General features: G+C 39.4%; 1 pseudogene; it reads left to right on the forward strand.

Moving 5' to 3' along the window:
• Positions 1–1,104: 1,104 nt before the first annotated feature.
• On the forward strand, positions 1,105–23,016 carry LOC147512570 (DEAD-box ATP-dependent RNA helicase 47B-like; annotated as a pseudogene).
• Positions 23,017–23,502: the final 486 nt, after the last annotated feature.

The raw sequence follows: 23,502 nt of genomic DNA on the forward strand, positions 1-23,502 counted from the left end.
GCATTCATCCCTCGTGAGTATCAACTCACACAAACCACATAAATATTTCTCAGAAGAAATCATATACATCATAATATATAAATATTCATATGCAATAACTCCATCACACGTATAATCAATATTTTACTTTACTTATTAATTATCTCGTTGACTTATTTATTAAAAGACATATCCCAACCTTTAGTTCCTACTCCACGATTTGCACTACACACATTTGTCAAATCACACATATCCGTGTGCCTCACTCACACCGAGTACCACTACAAAACATATGTCCCAAGCGGGATATCGCCTCCAGAAAATATACTTTCATCTTGTAAACTCGTAACTTGTGAGTCACAACCATCTCTGGGCTTTCCATACACATAATCACAAAGCCTCATTTGGGCATAACAAAATATCATGTCATTCATAGCACATTTAATGAATATATACCTTATGTCATTCCCGCCACATTCAAGGAATACCCATCATAATACTAACAGGTTATTCATGACACATTCAATGAATACCTTAGGTCATTCCCACCACATTCAAAGAATATCTATCATAACACTAACAGATCATTCATGGCACATTCAATGAATACTTTGGGTCATTCCCGCTACATTCAAAAAATATCCACCTACATGCCCGTACATTCAAGGAATACAGCCCACCCACAAAGCGAATGCCTTAGTTCCTCTCTAAGGCGGCTTTTCACATGACATCAATAGTCATAAATATTTCTTTTCTTTTCATCAAAGAGGCATGGAGAGATCTAAAGATGTGGGCGACACATTAAATTTTCACCGGACATTTTTACACCAGATTTTTAACACTCAAGAGTTCTCATTTATTATAATATTTTTATTACAAAACAAACATTGTCTCAAACAATATAATCATTACTAAAGATTCTAAACACAATAACTAATCAACTCACCTCATTATCAATTATATAAATCATAGATATCAATAGGTTTAATCAGGAATAACGTATTAGTTAAATGTCTCGTGAATACATTTTAAACAACCATAATCACGTACACCATTAAGTACTAACATTGTACACATATAATTATCACAATAACACTACAAGAATACTGAGTATTAGCCACGGTCATGAGCTGTGGCAAAAGACCTTTAGCCACGGCTTATAGCTGTTGCAGGACCGTTGCCAATGCGCCTGTGGCTAATCTTTGGCCACAGCCCATGGCTGTGGGGAAAGGTATGTTTTTGGCCACGGATCTAAGCCGTTGCAAAGAAGTCCATTGGCCACGGTGCTTAGCTGTGGTAATAGTGTTGTACAGCCGTGGTCAAGTCACTTTGATTGTATATTATCATTGAATTGGCCACGGATCATAGCCGTGGCAAACCTCTTCATTTTTTTTTAAAAAAAAGCAGATTTCTGTCCCTCCGAATTACACCTGCAACTTTATAATGTTCTACAACCAGATTCCAATGTGACATGCCAAAACCATAATCCTTAATTATTCAACATTTGATTATGCAACTGAAAAATGTGTTAAAAAACTTTACAAACAGTGTGCCCTATATGGGATTCCAAACTACATAAAAAAAACAATTTAGTACAACAACAAAAATTCTATGAAGTTGGCATATACTACCAAAGAAAAAAAAAAGGTAAACCCCAGACTTAGTTTGATCAACTCTATCACCAGCACAAGTTTAATATGATCCGGACATCCTAGTCATCCCAATGCATCACTTTGTTGTGTTGTTTGCAACACTACAATAAGAACACAAAGCAATTAGGATAGTCAATTCAAAGAAAGTTACTTCCTAAACTATAAGAATAGAATCTAACCAACAACAAAATATATCAAGTTTAGACTCTAAATCTTGAAATTCGATAAACAAAAAAAATGTTCTGAAAATAAAACAATGTCCATTGCCCAAGTTGGTCCATCAATTGCATGCATTACTACAATGCATAACACACTCCAACAAAGCAAGAAAAATGTGTAGGTATTTGATAGGATATTGCGCTGTTATGGCCACTAAGGTTCCAATAAGTGTGTAGGATCATACTCACTAGAGTTTGGCTTGTTTAGAGCTTTGGCTTTCATTATCACACTTAACTTTTGCTCTCCAAGCAGCTTGTATGTTACATATACAGAAAAGTTCCCAGGGAAACCCGTTATATATATATATATTTGAAGGCATTAGAAATGTACACTGTCATGTGGCACACTCCATTCTAATCATTGAACCATCTCATCAATTGCAAGGATTTGATAGTACTATAGCATTAGCTACTAGTCTAATATGAGTGTGAAGATGTATATGGTATTCAGATCAGTAATGAGAAGGTTGTTATAGTTACAGTTCTAAATTGAAACAAGTTTGTAAGAATGGATACAAAAACTAATGAACTGCATGTGCATTTTAGCAAACAAAGGAAAAGAGAGATCAGAAGACAAGTATCAAAAGTGAAGCTTACATTGTTCACCATCAAAGCTTCGTAGGTTAAAGTGATATACGGATCACGACCATCTTTTCATACCTGCTCACTCTCCGAATCATATCACCAAATCCATTAGGCCCACCTACACATCAAGCATAAATTAATGACATTAACCACATTCAACGATCTGAAATATTTGAGACTTGCGTAATTAATCTAAAGAATCTAAGAAGACATGAAAGGAAGAATAAATATAACCTTTGGTGAGTATACACCATGAAGCGTATTATTGCCGTCGTTAGCTATCAAATGGTAAGTGATTCCATTCAAAGTAAATTTAGCTCCTCCAATTCAAGTCGACCAAGAAGTGAACATAAGTGTTCTATAATATTCTGCAATCAAAATGTTCATTAACAGAGACATTAATTCATATTTAGGTTTGCCTCTATAGGTTTATACCCCAAATTCATTAACAGTGCCCTTATTTAAAAGTTATTTAAAACAAAGAAAACCTTTTATGTAAACTTAATAGAGAAATCTCCTTGCTTGAGTTCATAGAACTCAACTTCGTGCTCATGTTCATGCTCAGAATTGAAACCTTAATAAAAACACTAGCAACCAAGGTAAGACAAATAACAATAAAAGATACTTTGAACATTTTAGACAAAAAAGTTAGAGATTATTAGAGAGCCGAGTGTATAAACAAGAAAAGTGTATACATAGGCAAAGACTTAATAGAGAAAGGAAAGTAAGGAGAAGGTGTTGAAGTAAACAAATGTGAAGTTTTCTACATCTATGGATTGTTTAATGTAGTTTAAGACTTAAGACTTGCTAGTCTTTTTTTTTTTTTTTCCGACTTACGAAACATTGCAGGCATGTTTTGTAATGATGAATCATAAAGGTTCTTTTCAGTGTATTTACCGCTTCCTATCAATAAAAAAGTAAATCAAAACAAGATCGACAATAGTAGCAATGATGAATCATAAAAAGTACTGATTAAGCAATTTCAATTGCCTAGTCTCACTTTCAAAACTCTGTAATTAAAAACAAGCCCCAATCAACAATCAAATATATTAAAATAAAATATAAAATAAAATGAGCTTACTAGATATGAACCATCTTCAACGAATTCGCTTCCAGCTGGCACCCAAGAAAAATGTAGTTAGTTAGTCTCAATTAATTAATATGCTATTTGTTTGAACTTTGAACAATATTGAGCATGAGGTTATCTTAATCGTCCTATTTCAAGGAAGCATATGGGCATGAGTTATTTTGCTTTTGGATATCTTAACCGTCCAAATCCGAAGAAGAATTATAGTGGTCGGGGACATTTTACTAAAGAACGATTAGAAAGAGTTGGAGTCTCAGGATACAAATCAAAGCTTCATCGAGTTCTAACACAAGTTTGAGCTTGTGCTACTAAATTTGCTGCATAATTTCACATCCAAAGTGCTCCCTATCCTATCAAGTCAATACATGTAAACAAAAAACAACAACCTTTATAAAACACAAAAATCCCTAACCCTAGACATATAAAAAATTGAATGCATAAATTAGGTTGGTGGGGGAACAAAGGTAGCACCTTTAAGCATAAAACAAGAAAAAATAAAGTATTTGATAATGCGAAGTAAAACTTGAGAAGAAGAAAATACCTATTGATCAAATGAACGAGTGTCAATCAACACTGGTGCGGTGGTTCTTTCATTGAGAATAAATTGGTCCTCCTTTGTGAGAACAAAGAAAGAGAAGATGAGTTCTTAGAGGAGTGAAGAGAGTGGTGAACGAGAGGCAACGAGTTCGTTCCTTCAACCGTCAGGAGTTATTTCAGTCTCTAAATCTTTTAGGTCGTGCTCCCCTTACTAAATCAATGGAAATTAGAATACAAGTTCTAATCTGACGGTGTACAGAGAAAAGGACACGACCGTGGCCAAACATCTGTCAAAACTTAAACTATACATGAACTTTGCCACGGCCAGTAAAAGATTTTCCCACGGTGAAGAACCGTTGTAGCCCACCCACAGCTATTGTCCGTGGCTAAAGCTTTACTGTCTCTGTGGCCAATGCTCAATTTTCTTGTAGTGTAACTAATAACTAATAACTAATATATAATATAGTATAGTGTAGTGTAGTGACTGCACTTTTGCTCAAAGCTGTCTACGTATCCATATGTAGGGAGAATATAATGTCTCGATAAGTATAGTTTTGCATTTTAAGTAGTGTTTATTATAATTCTTTTATTATGATTGGGAATGTCTTGCTATTCAAGTAACTTCAATATTATCTTCGCCACATTGGGCATTCTTACAAAATTTCAATCAAACTTCTATTATTAAATAACCTAACAACAAAAATAAGTCGATGAGTTTTATCAAGGTTTGGTACTTTCTTTTTATAGAGAGTGACGCAAAAAAATTGAATGAGTGATTAATATAATTTCCATATCTCATAGATGTGCATAGTTGATAATATTATTTAGAATAATTTAATATAACGACAGCCGTTCGTATGACGGGTTCGAAAGCTAGTTCAATGTTTTTAGTCTGTTTAAGTTAACCTATGGGCCTCAAATGGGTCTAAAAACACCCAAGGTCCATACCTATATCAATGGGTACATTTTAACAATGTTTTCAGGCCCAAAAATGATTCTAAAATACCCACACAAGTTCTAACAAACAATTCAAGTAAAAACAATTTTGAAAAATCAACAACAACCAAACAAATTATAGAACAAGCTAGACTTCATAATATAATAATTATTTTCAATTCAAATAATATAATCTATGTTGTTTAAAAATTGGGGTTGTTATAGTAGGGGTGATAATTTGGCCCTTAGTCCCTCAACCCGCCCTTCAAAACTGCATGTTCAAGCCCTCAAAAGTTGGCCCTCACATATTTGAGGGGCGGGCTGGCCCGGGACTCATGCTTATAAGGGGCAGATTAGGGCCTAGGTTCTGAAACATGAGTCCGGCCCTCACTTGGGCCTCATACATTTTCTTGTTATTTTATATTATATCTACGCATTATACTCTAACTATCTAAGTTGTATAAAAAAAATCACTAAATTAGTTTTCAATATGAGATAAATTAGAACGTAACATAACATAATTTATATGTTTTTTGTAATTGATTGAATGATAGGTATATAAGTCATACATAAAAACAAATCTAACCTAACAACATAGTTAAGTATAAAAAATGTAGATGTTTTAAGAGTATCATCGCTTCTATCATCTTTACATAAAAACAAATCTAACCTAAAAGCATAAGAATTACTTTTGTATACTTAGTTCAAATTAATATACATAATAAAAGTATGATAAAAATAAATAAAAAATCACAAAAAAATAAAAATAAATTAGTGAAGTATAATTAGACCGGGCCCGACCCGGTCCTCATTTGGCCCTCAAAAATGAGGGTCAAGGGGCGGGTTAAGGGCTTGAGTTTTCATGCTTGACCCTCCGACCCTCAATACAAAATAGGGGCGGACTGACCCGACTCTCAATTATAAAGGCTTTAATGGTTTGAGGGCCGGGATAGCCCGGCCTGACTCTTTTATCACCCCTAGTACACACATGAAATTGATGAAACTATTTTGAAGTATAAACTATCCAACCAAATAAAATGTGCCGAAAGCCGAAATCATGTCTCCGGCATTGTGAGTTATGCGGAAGTATCCAAAAATCATTATATTGTTCCCACTAAAAAGTTGAGGGGCAACTAGCACCCTTAAGCCAAGTGTAGGTCCACCCTCGAGCTCCCCCAAATTTTCTATCTTAAAGCAAGTCCAACGGGGGTGCTATATGGCCTTATATGGTTGGTAAAGACCATATAGCACCTTAAACACCAAATAACCATTATAATAGGCCTGCTAGAAAGGTATTAAATTAGGTTGGCGTGATAAACTCAGCTAAATTTGTGACATTTGTCTAGCCCCAGTTGCCATAATTAAATTGTAGAGATAGACGACACAATATTTACTAACCGTGTGTTAAAATGTGATAGACTGTAGAAATTGTGTCGTTTGTGCAATAAATTATAATTTATGTCTTACAACTAATAGATAGACGTCATAAAATGTGCCGACCATATCTATTTAGCACCTCAAGTAGAAACGTCCATTGGAACAATTTTAAAGTTTTGGGCATCCAAATTTAACTCTCCATGCTAAAAGTGCTAAAAAAACTGATGTGTCACCTTTTTAGCAATTGATTTTGGCAATTCTCTATAAAGCAAGTCCAATGGGGAGTTCCTAAATAGAGTTGTTAAAAGGGTCACATATGTTTTTTGACACTTTTAGCATGCAAGTTAAATTCTTGGGACAACACACACCAAATAAAACTTGTATATTTTGACATGCTAAATTGATAAGGACGACACAATTTCTACTGTCTGTCGAATTTTAACACACTAATGATAGAAATTATGTCGTCCGTCTCCCACAACTTATTTTTAACAGTTGTTAGATGAGGCCACAAAATTAATTGGGTATATCACACCAACCAAATTTAGAAGCCTTCTAACAGTTCCATTAGAATAGTCATTTAGTGTTTGGGGAGTTATATAGATTGTTATAGCATATATAACACCCCTATTCAACCTGCTCTTAGAGCATCACCCAGTGCCAGTGGTTCATTTAAATTGTCATTTTAGGTGAATTGAGCCCATAATATACTTCCAATAGTTCACTCGAGTTTTGAGTATTTTTTATATATAAGCACTACACAGGATTGGGCGGGATGTTCAAATGGGTACCCGACCCCGTTTGAACTCGACTTTTCGAGTTTTGAACTGGTATCAGGTTATCTGAACCCGAATCGGTTTAAAGTGGGTCAGGTTCGGAGTTGGGTATTTTGTTGAGAAGTGTGACCAAACCCTATCCTAACCCTATATTTCGGGTACTCATCTAGTCCGGGTAGGATAAAACCTGGTATAAATGAAGAAATAAGATAATAAGAAATTTTATTTGAAATATATATCTACATTTTATTATTTCTTTGGCTATCCATCAATCCTTCAAACAAAATAAAACTTCTAATGAATTTGGAAGTAATTATCACTTATACTCGGACATAATTATTTGATATGATTTAAAAATAGATAGACTCGGAATGAACTATAGACACATGATCACGTGCAATTACTGAAAAAATTGGAAATCCCGACATAAATTTTTTCATAATCTAATATATTAAATAACTCATCATTGTAAACATGAATGAGGTCATAATTCAGATATTTATCTAACTCATTCTTTTATATGAGATTAGTAGTATGCAATTGAAACCAGATTTTGGGTTCGATTTCGGTTCGGGTTTGGTTTCGGTTTCGGGGTTTTTAGTATTTTTAATGGGTTTATGACTAAATTATCGGGGTGGGCTCGAGTCGGTCCGGATTTAGAGAGTGTGACCAAACCCTACCCTATGTATTTCGGTTTGGGTTCGGATTCAGGTTTTGTCGGTAGGACAGTCAATGGATCGATTTGGGTCGGGTTCTGAAAAATCCGAGCCCGAACCGATAAGAAAGTTGGGAATCTGAAACCAAACCGAACCGATAAAAAATATTGCAAACCGAACCCGAACCGAAAACTATAAAATCAATTAAATCTTAAATTAAATCAATTAATTTCAATCACATAATTGATAAACATATACAAAATTAATCATAAATATTACTAAAATGTCATCTTATCGGTTCGGGTTTATATCGGTTCGATGGAGGACAAACCCAAAACCAAACCAATAACTTATCGGTTTGGTTGGGTTTCGGGTCGATAGAAAATAAATCAAATTATCCCAACCCAAACCATTTTTTATTGGTTTGGTTCGGATTGGTTATCGGGTTATCCAAACCCATTGACAGCCCTATTTGTCGGGTTCGGACAGGGTTCGGTGCGGATATTTTGTTCAGGTTTTGAACGGGTTTGGAGAAAGATGGACATCCCTAATATTAACAGAAAACATTAAGGTGGTTCCTATTGCGCTGCCGGGTTCTTTTTCATGCAAGCAGATGGGGTTTGATAGTGACATAGTGTTGCTTAATATTGACTCAGACGTAACACAACTGAAAATCATGGCAGGAAGGTTTGCTACCAAACTCAAAATGCTGATGGCTACTACCAAACTCAAAACTTGAAGTATCTCAACGAATTTCGGACCGTTTTATCAATATTGGACTGGTTGAGCCGAAACAGATCAAAATTAGAATAAAAGCATACCATAGTCAAATGCGGAGCCCACTCAAAAGTACCCAGATCCAGATTGGCTGTTTACACTTTGCACGACCCATTAGGCCATAACCCACTCGTTTAGAAAGCAGTGATTACAGTCCAAAGACAAAGTCCAATAATAATTTCGCTCTAAATCTGTCTTGATTTTTAATTTCAAATTAAAAAAAATTTAGACTGACATCATTCTCATTTTTTACTTATAATTTTGGTTTAAAAACACATTTTTATTAATAATTTTGGCTCAAAAACAAATCGGGTTAACATCATCATATCTAACTTCAAATTTATATATGAAAATTTAAATTTACACAATTTTCTTTATCAATTTAAATTTACATAGTATTTTGTATTGCTAATATAAGCCTTGTGATTTTGGACTAGGGGCGAAATTAAAATTCAAGTGGTTTTAAAGGCGATTTTTTTTGGAAAATTAGCTCAATTACTTGTTTAGAAAATTGGAGTCTATATCCCTCGCGCGCGCGCAAGCACACACACACACAAGTTGCGGAACTTGGGTCACGATAAGTTGATTCTCCTCTTTCCCTTTACACTATTAAATTGAAAGCCGTGTTTCTCATTTTGTTTTAAATCACTTGAAAAGGTTTGCTCACTAGCTGGATGCCTGGATGAAGCGAACTACTGTATTTAAGGACAGAACCTTCTCATTTAATTTCTTTATGGTAAAACTTCATTGGTCATTATAAATTTATAACTACTTCTAATCTTTAGAGCGCAGCATTTATATTGTTATGGTGGAATTGGTACGATGGTAACACCTAAATGCTACTACTGACCTAAATGCTATACTTTAGATTAGACAAGGACGAATGTTTAATGGCGTATGAACTTTGTGTAACTAGGTTAGCGAATATTTTATTCATTTAGATGTAATATTATCTTTCTAAAGCCTGTTTTACTTCCTTCCGAAAAATTAGTCTGATCGTAGGCGTTTTAACTTTTAATGACCATAATTCCCATATAATGATATCGATTTTGTTTTTGGTACCGTCTTTGTGTATACCACTTGCAACTGTTAAGTTTCCAAGTACTGATATAATTGATATCGATTGTTCTTTCTTTTGATAATTTTCATATCTTGTTACGTGTTTTAGATGTTGAGCTGTGGAACCGTCGAGCGTATGAAGCTCCGGTATCTCACCAGCAAGCTTTAGAGTTCTAAAACTTTTCGGAATTTCGATGATTTGTCGATATTTCGGCCCCAAACCTTTTCTCCCCTTTTTTTCTATATACACCTATATAAAGGAAATAGATTAGGGTTTTGAGACAACTTTGAGAGATTCATTTCTTGGGTATTGTGGGAGCTCTATTGAGCTAGGGTTTGAGTGAGGCCTCTTGTTCTTGATTCTTGATACCTCTTGTAAACTCTCCAATCTTTGCTATAAAGGAAACTTGACTCTTGTGTGGATGTAGGTAACATTTACCGAACCACCTAAATCTTTTGTGTCTCTTTGCATATTTACTTCCTTATTTATTGTTTGCTTTGCTATGGGTGATGATAAATTAGTGGCTTTTCTTTGTTTGAGTTTGTTGTGATAACTACCAAAGTTGGGTGGGTGATTTCCTTGGTGTGAGCTCCAAGTTGAAATCATTTGGGATAGAAAGTAACTAGATTGAGGTGTGACTTTTCTAGTGAAATCTCCCAACAAGTGGTATCGAGCTACAGTGGATCAGAATAGAGCTACATGGTGTGTGAGGAAAAGACTCCACCTTTAGCATTGGAGGCTAGGTGTTTGAGGAAATTCCTCCGAGAGGTTCTCCATCGTTGGTTTTGATTCAAGAAAGTCATGACGACGACCGACAAAGAAAGCTACATGATAGAGAAGTTTGATGGAACAAACTTTGGCTATTGGAAGATGCAAATTGAGGGACGTTCTCTATCAAAAGGATTTGATGGAAACATTGATAAGAGAAGCCCGAGGAGATTCCGCAAGACAAATGGGATTTGCGGGATAGAAATGCCTTGGCCACAATCCGATTGAGTCTTTCGAAGTCGGTAGCCTTCAATATTAAGACTGAGAAGACGGCGAAGTCTCTCATGGAGGCACTTACTACGATGTATGAACAACCCTCGGCCCCGAACAAAGTCTATTTGATCACCAAGCTATTTAGTATGAGAATGTCGGAGGGACATCCTTCAAGGATCACTTTAAATGAATTCAACCAAACTAAGGACCAATTGAGTCGGTTGAGATTACATTTAGTGATGAGGTGCTAGCTTTGGCGATACTTGGACAAATGCCTCCAAGTTGGAAGGCTACATTTGCGGCTATTAGTGGCTCTGCGGGAATGACCAAGTTGAAGTTTGAGCACGTTGTTAGTATGGTACTAACCGAGGAAATTCGAGACAGGATTGTCCTTCATCTTCTGGCCGGCATTGTTAATCGAAAGTAGGGGAGAAATTCAAACAGAATCGTGGTAAGAAGAAGTGGAGAGGGGAGATCGAAATCTCAAGCCCCCAATTGCAAAGCGTTGAACACAAACCTCGAGACATAAGTGAAGTGGTGTGCTATAATTGTGGTAGGCCCGCCACTATAGCCCCAATTGTCCCAAGACCAAGAAACAACAACAACATTAATAAGAATAAGAAAAAGAATCAAGAAACTAATGTTGTTGAGATGGTAGATGACGCTTTGATATGTTCGATGGAGCACAAGAAGGAGTCTTGGGTACTTGATTCCGTACAAGATCTTTCCATGCTACCTCACATCGAGTTCCTTGAGAACTACACCGAAGGTGACCTTGGAACGGTCTTTCTCGGTGATGACCAACCTTGTGACATTGTCGGCAAAGGGTGGCGTGCATGTCAAGATGAATGGCTCGTCATGGTTATTGAGGGACGTCCGACACGCCCGGATTGAGGAAGAATTTGATTTCGTGGGGCAATTGGCAAGTGAAGGATTTATTTATCTTCACCGGTGATACTTGGAAGGTCTCGGGCGGTTCATTGATTGTTGTAAATGGTAAGAAAGATGGTACTTTCTACATGACCGCGCACATGGTTGTGAGTCGATTGTCGCGGGCACATGGCAAAGAGGATCCGAATGTTTGGCACCATGAACTTGGTCACATGAGTGAGAAAGGAATGAAAATCCTTCACTCTTACGGTAAACCCCCCAAAGTTACCGCCGACTGAAATTGACCGTGGAGAACCGTGGTATTTGGAAAGCGAAGCGGGTGAGTTTTCGAGAGAATGGGTCGACCAAAGCAAGAAGGCTCGAGTTGATTCATACAGATGTCCGGGGCCGCCTAATGTCTCTTCACTTGGCGGAAAGTCATATTTTGTGACTTTCATTGATGACCATACTAGGAAGGTGTGGGTCTATTTCTTAAGACACAAGTCGAAGTATTTGAAGTATTCAAGACTTGGAAGGCCATGGTTGAGAATGAGACAAGCTTGAAAGTAAAGAAGTTTCGAGATCCGACAACGGTGGAGAGTATGAGGATTCAGGTTTTAAGAAGCATCGGTCGACAATGGCATCAAGATGGAAAAGACTTTGCGGGGACACCTCGTGCCAGAATGGGGTTGCAGAGCGGATGAATAGAACACCGACAGAGAGAGCTAGGTGTACGCGCATTACAGCAAAGCAGCTTGCCCAAGCAGTTTTGGGCGAAAGTGTTAGCACATAACGGCTTACCCGATCAATAGAGGACCATCGGTACCTTTGGATTTTAAGATTCAGAGGAAGTGTGGAGCCGGGAAGGATGTGAACCTTTCCCATTTGAAGGTGTTTGGTTGTGTGTCCTATGTCCACATTAGTGACCAAGCTAGAAGCAAGCTTGATGCTAAGTCACTAAAGTGCACCTTCATCGGCTATGGCGGTGATGATTTTGGGTATCGCTTTTGGGATGATCAAAATCGGAAAATCATTCGTAGTAGAGATGTTGTGGTTTAATGAGAAGGTGATGTACAAGGACGAGATGAAGCACAAACCAAGGAATCGGAAATGAGAGCCGCACGCAGTATGTTGAGTTGGAAGACTTCGATGTAAGTGGTATAGTGGAGCCCCCAAAGGAGGATGACGATAGTAGTGACTCGAGAGAATAATGAGGATACTACACCACCGAAGTCCATCTCCACCTCGCGGCCCCAAGGAAGACATCCATGCCACATGTACCGAAAGTGCACGAGATATCCACCCTCCACCTATGTGAATTATTTGCTACTTATCGATGGTGGCGAGCCTCAATGCTATGATGAAGCATTAGAGGTGAGTGATGCAAGCAAGTGGGAGCTTGCTATGCAAGATGAGATGAAGTCCCTCATCTTTAGTGGCACGCGGGAGTTAGCCAAACTACCCATGGGCAAGAAGGCTCTGAGAACAAATGGGTGTTTAGAGTCAAAGAGGAACATAATGGTTCCCGTGAGATACAAAGCGAGGTTAGTAGTCAAGGGTTTTCAGCCAGAAAAGCAAAGCGTTGACTTCACGAGAGATATTCTCCCGCTGGTGAAACCGAATACTATTCGGTCGGTGTTGAGTATTGTTGCTGTGAAGATTTGTATCTTGAGCGGTTGGATGTTAAACCGCCTTCCTCCATGGTGACCTAGTTGAGGAAATTTACATGCAAAGAACCGGAGGGTTTCATCAAGAAGCGGTAAAGAGAAAATGGTATGCGTGCTCGAAAGAGCTTGTATGGTTTGAAGCAAGCCCCTAGGCAAAGGGTACAGGAAGTTTGATAACTTCATGCAAGGAAATGGCTATTATAAGTGCAACGTACACGACCATTGTTGCTACTTCAAGAGGTTCGACTCACCTACGCCATCCCGTTGCTATATGTTGATGATATGTTAGTAGCAAGTTCGATATGTCGAAATGGGAGATTGAAAAAGAAGTTAGCAAAGTGAGTTCTCTATGAAGGACTTGGGTGCAAATAAACAGATTCTAGGGATGAGGATCAAGAGATAGGCATAAAGGTATTCTCGAGTTGTCTCAGCCGAAAGTATATTGAGAAGGTATTGAAGAGGTTCAACATGGGTAGTCGCGAAACCGGTTTGCACACCTTTGGCAAATCCACTTCAAGTTGTCCAAGGAACACTCTCCCAAGATCGTTGAGGAAAGAAACTTCATGGCTAAGGTACCATACGCCCGCCATTGGAAGTCTTATGTATGCCATGGTTTGCACGCCCCGGATATAGCCCAAGGGGATTTGTCGCCGATGATTTATGTCTAATCTCGGCAAGCAACATTGGGAAGCCGTGAAGTGGATATTGAGATATCCGAGAGGTACTACGAGAGAAATGCCTATGTTATGGAAGGGTGTTGTGAACCCGCAAGCGGTATGTGGATGCCGATTTTGCAGAGAAGTAGATCGCGCGTAAGAAGCACTACCGGTTATGTCTTTAAAGTAGGTGCTACCGCAATGAGTTGGATTTTCGCCATTAAGATTGTTGCTTTGTCTACCACGTAAGCGAGCACGCGGGCCGCTGGAGGCAAGCAAAAGAGATGATCGGTTATAGGGATTGATGAAAGAGCTTGGGATGAAGCAAAGAGAGAAGTGTGTTACACGCTGATACCGAGTGCTATACATCTTGCTAAGAATTCCGCCTTTCATTCTAGGACCAAGCACATTGGTCTCCCGGTATCATTTTATCCGATCTCGTTAGAGGATGAGGTTTCGCACTTGAGAAGATCCAAGCGGAGTGAGAATCCGCGGATATGTTGACCAAGACCGCGGCTCTATCGAGAAGTTGAAGTCAGGTTCAACTTCGTGGTCTTCTTGCTTGAAGACCATGATAGATGAGCCGAAAGTGTTTCTTTAGTAAATTGATTGGATGGAGTTGTTACAATTGAGATGTGATGTGCATGTAGAATCTCGAAGGTTCCAAGTGGGAGATTGTTGAGCTGTGGAACCGCCGCCGCATGAAGCTCCCAGATCTCACCAAAGAAGTTTTTAGAAGTTCAAACTTTTCGAATTTCGACGATTTGTCGATATTTCGCCCCAAACCTTTTCCCCCCTTTTTTCTATGTACACCTATATAAAGGAAATAGATTAGGGTTTTGAGACAACTTTGAGAGATTCATTTCTTGGGTATTGTGGGAGCTCTATCGAGCTGTAGGGTTTGAGTGAGGCCTCTTGTTCTTGATTCTTGATACCTCTTGTAAACTCTCCAATCTTTGCTATAAAGGAAACTTGGCTCTTGTGTGGATGTAGGTAACATTTACCGAACCACCTAAATCTTTGTGTCTCTTTGCATATTTACTTCCTTATTTATTGTTTGCTTGCTATGGGTGATGATAAATTAGTGGCTTTGCTTGTTTGAGTTTGTTGTGATAACTACCAAAGTCTTGGGTGGGTGATTTCTTTGGTGTGAGCTGAGCTCCAAGTTGAAATCATTTGAGATAGAAAGTAACTAGATTGAGGTGTGACTTTCTAGTGAAATCTCCCAACATTAGAAACTCATATATTCATGTATTATTACAAGTTAAAACTGTCCCAAAGGAAATCTTTTATTACTATCAAGACAAAGTTTTTACACCTCTAGATGTTAAACTGTAGAGAAAAAAGGGATTTTTTCTGCTTTTCACGATCGAGAGGCCTGGGCCGTATAGCGACCCGCCAGCTCCAAGATGTTTTGCGCGACCAGCAAAAAGCGGCGCCTTCAGTTCAGTCTCCAGTTGATTTTGGCGACCAGGCCAAAAGCGGAGTGCCAAGGCCAGTCTTTTGTTTGCGGGCCTCGCTACAGTAACCACAATTTTTTGGTTTTAGTATAAAAACAAAATCAGTTTTTTGGAAAACCTAACTTTTCCAAAACCAAGAAAGAGAGTGATTACAAGAGAACAATTCTTTGTGAGTTGAGTGTTCATCCTTTGTGAGTGAATCGAGAGAGACTTGTAATCGCCATCTCGACATCTAGTAAAGCTTGGAACTCGCGAATGTGGAAGTAGGCAAATTGCCGAACCACCCATATATCTCGCCTTGTGGTTTGTTCTTCTTTTACATTGATTGTTTTATTTCATATGCTTGTTATTCGATATCGAGAAGTGTTGGGATATTGCTTGGAGGGTGTTCAAGTCTTGTCTATCGAGAAAGATCAATCTTTGTGTAGGATTGATCCGCTTTGGTGGGTAACGCGTTGTTTCCGCAGCTTAATTATTCACAACAATTGGTATCGAGCGTAGGTATACGACTCCAGGATTTTGAGTTTAGTACTAAAAATTTGTGTAGACAAGGTGTTCGATTAAATTCGAGGTGAAACCGTTTCTTTTGGGTTATTGTGTGTAACTTGAAAGATGGCTCCCAAGATGTCAAACGCAAGGTTTGAAGTAGAGAAGTTTAATGGGAAGAATAACTTTGGGATTTGGCAAGTCCAAGTAAAGGACATCCTCATCCAACAAGGTTTTGCACAAGGCTTTGAAGGGGATTAAATCTAAGGCGCGGCGAAAGTATGAGTAATGATGATTGGGAAGAGTTCGATCTTCAGGCTTGTTCATCAATCCGGTTATGTCTTGCTAACGAGGTCATGTATAGTGTGATGGGAGAAAATACCGCGCCGTATTTGGCTCAAACTAGAGTCTATGTATATGACCAAGAGCATGATGAACAAGATGTACCTTAAGAAGTCGTCTTTATCGGTACATGATGGTCGATGGTTCAACGATGCAAAAGCACGTTAGTGAGTTCCGTCGACGCCTAGCGGATTATTTGAATGTTGGTATGAAGATGGATGATGAGGATCAAGCGGCATGTTTAATATTCACCTTGCCGTAAAGCTATGAGCATCTAATGACTACATTCATGAACAGAGAAGTCGCCGATCTTGACGAAGTTCGAGTGCACTTCTTTCTTATGAGTTGATGAAAGAAGACACGGTAGAGAATAGCATTGATGCAAGTCGAGGGGCTAGTGGCAAGAGGAAATTCGTCAACGTAATTATTCAAGTAATGATAATTCTAGGTCCAAGTCAAAGAAGCCTTTAAAACATGTACGGTGCTACAATTGCAATGAAAAAGGACATTACATAAAGTAATTGTCCTCACCAAGAAAGAGAACAAGAGAGATGGTCGAAGAAAGGTAAGGCAAAATTTGAGGCAAATTATGCTTCGTGCTCAAGAGGATGAGTTCAGTCCGCGGTGTCCACACAAGACTATATGACCGAGAGGTGGATTCTTGATTCGGATGTTCCTATCATATGTGCCCGAATAGAAAGTGGTTTACTTCTTATGAGAGCATTGATGGTGGTTCCGCTTTTAATGGGTAATGACGTTGTTTGTAAGGCGGTAGGAATTGGAACTATACGGTCAAGATGTATGATGGTGTAGTGAGGACTCTAACCGATGTGAGACATGTTCCCGAAAGCTAAAGAAAAGTCTTATTTCTCTTGGTACCTTGATTCCAAAGGCCACAAGTTTGTGTGGGGCGAAGGTGGAGTCCTAAATATTGTTAATGGCTCTTTAGTTGTTATGAAGGGTCAAAAATATGGAACCTTGTATACTCGATTGGTAGTACGGTGATAGGCGATGTAGTGGGGTGCATGTAGTAATGATTCCGAGTGCACTAAGATGTGGCATACGCGTTTAGGGCATATGAGTGAAAAGCGGTTTGTCCGAAGTTGGCAAGCGAGGGTTCTTGAAGAACTTGAAGAAGCCAAGTATGGGGTTCCGCGGAGCATTGCGTCTATGGGAAGCAAAGCAGAGTCAAGTTCAAGTCAAGCAACACGACAACAGGCATCCTTGATTATGTGCATACGGATGTTTGGGGACCCTCCGGTGGCTTCCAAGGGAGGTAACCGCTATTATGTCTCATTCATTGATGATCATACTCGCTATGTGTGGGTGTATATGATGAAATCGAAAAAGATGAAGTGTTTGAGACATTTAAGAAGTGGAAGGCAAGGGTTGAGAATCGCACGATAGGAAGGTAAAGACATTACGGCCCGACAATGGTACCGAGTATACCTATGGACCTTTCAAGAGTTATGTGCGCAATTGTGGAATTGCCGCCGCATTAATCGATAGGGGGCACGCCACGCCAGAATGGAATGGCGAGAGGATGAATAGAACTTTGCTTGAAAGAGCAAGATGTTTATTGTCTAATGCAGCCTAGGCAAAGAGTATTGGCGATCAAAGTGTCCATGGCGTGTTACCTGCATAATAGGTCACCAAGCATTCAGCTATAGATTGCGGGACACCTTATGAGGTGTGGTCGATAACCCCAAATTTTATTATAGTATCTTTGCGAAAGTGTTTGATCGACAGACTTACTACCATGTGAGGGACGAAAGCTAGATCCTGAGCTAAGAAGGCCATATTCTTAGCTTCGCGAAATGGGTAAAAGGATACGATTGTGGTGTCTAGAAGCCCACAAGTTCCCGGTCGCCAGAGATGTTACTTTTGATGAGACTTAGTGTTATCTTCAAGAAGGCCGGAAGTAAAAGTGGGCGAGAATGGTGAGTCCATAGGGTTCAAGCTACCGAGCTTGAGTTGTCCGATGCAGTGCAGATGACCGGTTAGATCATGATGAGGTACCAAATCATGGAACCACAAAGAACAGGAAGAAGAGCATGAGCATCCATGAACTTGTAGTGGCCGACCCCCCAGCCCGCGAGACAAGTTAAAGAAGTGCACAAGTATGGGCATGAGAAGCCGGTGAAACACTATGGTCGTGGATTTAGTGGCATATGCGACCGAATATCGAAGATGATGAGCGGATAGCTTCAAGGAAGCCATTAGAGATGCTCATTACGAGATTGGTTGGTAGCTATGCAAGCGAGATGGAATCTCTTGATAGAAATCACACATGGGACCTAGTTTTATTGCCAAAGCGGCAAAAGGACTATCGGCGACAAATGGGTGTTCGAGAAAGAAAGAGGTCCTTCCCCGAGTCCGACGAAAGATCGGGTACAAGGCAAGAGTGGTAGCAAAGGGTTTTTTCACGTAAGGAAGGCGCCGACTACAATGAGGTATTTTCCCCGGTGGTCAAACATACGTCCATTCGTGTGTTGTTGAGTTTAGTTGGTTTCACTTCAACTTGGAGTTAGAGCAACTTGATGTGGAAAACCTTTCTTGCATGGGGACTTGGAAGAAGAGATCTATATGAGACAACTGAAGGGTTTGTCGTTCTTGAAAGAAGATCATGTATGCAAATTGAATCGGTCCACCGTATGGGTTAAAGCAATCGCCTGCAATGGTGGCAAGCGCTTTGACACATTCATGATGCAACATGAGTACACCCCCGGTAAGTATGACTATTGGCGGTCTACTTTAGAAGGCTTCGTGGTAATGACTTCATCTATCTCCCCGCTTTATGTGGATGACATGCTTATTGCTTCCAAAACCATGGTGGAGATAGACAAGTTGAAATCTCAACTTAGCTCGAGTTTGAGATGAAAGACTTAGGTGGAGCCAAGAAGATATTGGGCATGGAGATTGACAGAGATAGGAAGAAGTTTACGGATAGTTGTATCTCGAAGAAATACCTCCGAAAAGTAATTTCACGATTTGGTATGGAGAATGCAAAGTCGGTTTCTACACCTTTAAAATTTGGGCATTTTAGGCTTTCACCTAAGTTCTCTCCTAGTTCGGTGGAGGAACAAAAGCATATGGCTAATGTTCCTTATGCAAGTGCCGCGGGTAGTTTGATGTATGCTATGGTGTTACTGCGCCCGGACATTTCACGTGCGCGATTAGTGTTGTGGAGCGGTATATGGCAAATCCCGGAAGCAAAGATTGGGAGGCGATGAAATGGGTACTAAGGTACTTGAAGCGGTACTTTGGATGTGGGATTAGCTTATGGTGGAGGCACTTGTTATGTCGGTGGGTTTGTGGATTCGATTATGCAGTGGGTGATCTAGATAGACGATGATCAACTATCGGTTTATGTGTTTATGATGCATGGTGCACCGGTTAGTTGGAGGTCTATGCTACAGCTACAGCTTGCTCTATCTACTATCGAGGCGGAGGCGAGTATATGGCGCGGCAGAGGCAAATGAAAGAGGCACTATGGCTTCGGAGGTCTTCTAGATGATTTGGGTATTGAGCGCAAAACGGTGTTGTTGTGTATTGGATAGTCGAGTGCTATTCATTTGGCGAAGAACCAAGTTCATCATGCTCGGACCAAGCATATATATTGATGTCCGTTATCACTTTATACACGGGATGTCGTTGAGGATGGTGATGTAGCACTTGAGAAAGTAGACACCCATGACAATCCTGCCGATATATCTTGCCGAAAGTTGTCACCGGAGTTAAGTTCCAACTTGTTTGGACTTGCTCCAAATCCTACATGTTTGAAAAAGAGCCCTGGTGTGGGCATAGCCGCTGGGGCGATGACCGCGAAGTCTTCCTTCTTGGCCGGAGGTATTCCTACTTTGGATGTGATCTTCTTTGGATGTGTTCGGCTTGGTTTTATGTGTTAAAACCTCACCGAGGTGGAGAATGTAGAGAAAAAAGGATTTTTTCTGCTTTTCACGATCGAGGCGCCCTGCGCTGGCGAAGAGCGCGACTTCGGCGCTCGAGGCTCAAGTATGTTTGGCCGACCGGCTTCAAAGCGGCAGCGCCAAGGCCAATGCTTAGTGATTTTGGTGCAATTCGCCAAAGGGAGCGCCAGTCTTTCCGTGTCTTTTGTTTGCGGGCCTCGCTACAGTAACCGCGATTTTTTTGTTTTTAGTATAAAAACAAAATCAGTCTTTTGGAAAACCTAACTTTTCCAAAACCAAGAAAGAGAGTGATTACAAGAGAACAATTCTTTGTGAGTTGAGTGTTCATCCTTTGTGAGTGAATCGAGAGAGACTTGTAATCAGTTACTCCGGACATCTAGTAAAGCTTGGAACTTCGAAGATGGAAGTAGGCAAATTCGTCAACCACGATATATCTCGTCTTGTGGTTTGTTCTTCTTTTACATTGATTGTTTTATTTCATATGCTTGTTATTCGATATTGAGAAGTGTTGGGATATTGCTTGGAGGGTGTTGAAGTCTTGTCTATTGAGAAAGATCAATCTTTGTGTAGGATTGATCCGTTTGGTGTGGGTAACGTTGTTTCCGCAGTTAATTATTCACAACATAAACCATCATTTTCCTTAGAAATAGATGATCTGTGTGCAACGAAAGTTATCAGAATTGTTGCATTAGAAAATTCGAAGTGCTAGTATCTTACCTGGTTTATTTTCTTGAGTGAAATTGCATTCATGGAGTGACAGTATGGCAAACCAAGCCTCAACACGTTTGTTTTTGTGTCTGGGAGATTCTTTACCCCTCAAAAAGGTTGTGTTGAATCCCTGGGCTGTCAAAGTCCACACCAGGTGAGCTCTAGAGTCGTACAGAGTGTCAAAGTAGCGCCCCCCGCAACACTTGGATTTAAGAATTTAAGAGAGAACTTGAAAGCAAAATGTTAATGCAGTTAAGGGAACTGGGAGTGTGGGTGAAGGCAGGGCCGGCTCAAGCCAAAGTGTGGCCTTAGGCGAGGCCTTTATTTGCGAGGCCTTTATTTCTCAGGCCATCTATAATCACAAAAAATTCATCGTATATTCACAATTTTATTATAAATTAAATTAAAATCTAGTATCATGACTCAAATGTAAAAAAACGACAAGAACGTGAACCAAATAAACATCAAAACTATAAATAAATAAAATAATAGATTCATATTGAAATAAAAAACAAAAACAAAACAAATTTCACAAAACCGTGAGTATTAGATGATGAATTGATGATTAACTGTTTAGAACTCAAAAGTGAAATTGACAAACGGTTAAACTTGAAATTGGTGAAATAGAACAAGTGAGAGAGAAAGATTTAATGAGAGAAGTGTAATGACAATTTCTTTAATTAAGACCAGTTAATTAAGATAGAAAAGAAGAAAATGCATAGAATGTGGAGATTCTTTCACTAAACGTGGGATTTTCCATTTGTTTTTATTCTTCCAATGAAACAATTTGATTAAATGAGCACACTCCTACAAAAACTGAAATTACTATGCGCTTGTAGTCATTGGATTCATATTAATACATCGAGATGTCATTTGTACGGTGGACTATTGGATTGTATACACTCCACATTAATTCACTCCGAAATTTAGTGCGTGGATAGAAAACCCATTTGTAAACAAATTGACTATCATATCCTTTTTTGGTATTTTTTTTCTTTATAAATTAAGTAATAATAAACAAATATGTGGATAAATTAGAAAATATGAGGCCTTCCAAATTTGAGGCCTTAGGCGGCCGCCTAACTCGCCTAAGGGTTGAGCCGGCACTGGGTGAAGGTACCTCTCGAAATAGAAGCAGCACCATTTGCTGCAAAGATGTTTTCAGAGCTTGGTCTCCCACCTTTGTTGATTGAGCACTTAGATGAGGTTGGGCTTACTGTTCCCACTGATGTTTAGGCCACAGCTATTCCTATGATTTCACAGAATCACAATGTCATAATTCAGTCCTACACAGGTTCTGGAAAGACCCCCGCTTTTACCTACTTCCCATACTTTGCTAAGGTTGGTCCACTAAATTAAAGTTTTCTTCCGAAACTGATGAACCTGATAAGAAGAACGGTATAGAAGCAGTAATTGTGGCGCCCTCTAGAGAGCTAGGAATGCAGATTGTAAGAGAGGGTGAGAAGTTGTTGGGACCTGCAGAAATAAAAAAGGTGGTTCAGCAGCTTGTTGGTGGAGCTAATCGTTGCAGCGAGGAGCTGGGGATCGACATGACCCGCTTCTTGTCCTCGCGGAAAATATTCTGCCACTGGATTCCATTCCTGCATATCATCAGGAGCTGTTTCCACTTCCGCATCAAGCGTAATGACTCATGGAACAGTTGAGAGCTGAAACACTATTACTGTGTGTCAAGAGCTCAACACAAGATTGATACCTTGAGAAAATGTGTACACACTCTTGATGCGAAGTCTGTTATTGTGTTCATGAATCACTCGAAGCGGTTGAAAGATGTTGTATTCAAGCTAGAAGCACGCAGAATCAAGGACTCTGAGTTGCATGGGGATATTGGAAAGCTTGCAAGGTCGACAATTTTGAAGAAATTCAAGGGCGGGGAAGTGAGAGTGCTGGTCACAAATGAGCTGTCTGCGAGGGGGTTAGATGTTGGCTGAATGTGATCTTGTGGCTAATCTTGACCCACCAACGGGATCCATCCATTGTGCTCATCGGGCTGGAAGGAAGGGTCGACTAGGTCGAAAGGTTTGTGTGCTCAGCATATGTGAGGAGCCAGAGGTGTTCATTGTGAACAAGATGCAGAGGCAGCTTGGTGTGCCCATTCATCATTATGAGTTCACATAGGGAAATCTTGTTGTCTCAAACGAAGAAAAGGAGAAAGAAAACACTACGTCTGAGGTGGGAAGGTGACGTAACTTAAATGCACACTCTATCTTACGGAATTTAGCAAAAAAGTTATATTTTTAAACTTTAGCCATTCGTTCATGATGTGATTTTTTCTAAATTCTGATTACACTCTTGTATCAAGTGGTGATAGTTAAGTTTTAATATCCCGAGCGTCACCCGTTCTTTAATCAGGATGAACGCCACTAGTCTGTCTAGTTAAAGATCAGAACATATAGGCGTGCATGTGGGTTGCCCATGCTTTAGAGGCCTTATGTAACTTGTGAGCTCTATTTATCAGTAGACATACTGGTTTTTTTTCCGATAATCTCAGTAGACGTACTGTAATATCTTAATTGTTTTTGAACAATATGTTCAGAACTTTAAAGACAACTTCAAGCGGCATTTCTTCAACAGTACTTGTCGAATGTACTTGGATTTTGGATCCTCAGATTTTTGTCCAATTTGTCTGTACAACACTACAAATAAAATCATTGCAAAAGTTCTTGCCAGTATGCTAACCTTCGCATTATTCAGAGATCATGGGTACCACTTCTTACCAGCCAGTGTGCTTCTTTCCAGATGGAC

The sequence above is a fragment of the Coptis chinensis genome, chromosome 3 (genome assembly GCF_015680905.1).
Source record: "Coptis chinensis isolate HL-2020 chromosome 3, ASM1568090v1, whole genome shotgun sequence".
NCBI classification, from domain to species: domain Eukaryota; kingdom Viridiplantae; phylum Streptophyta; class Magnoliopsida; order Ranunculales; family Ranunculaceae; genus Coptis; species Coptis chinensis.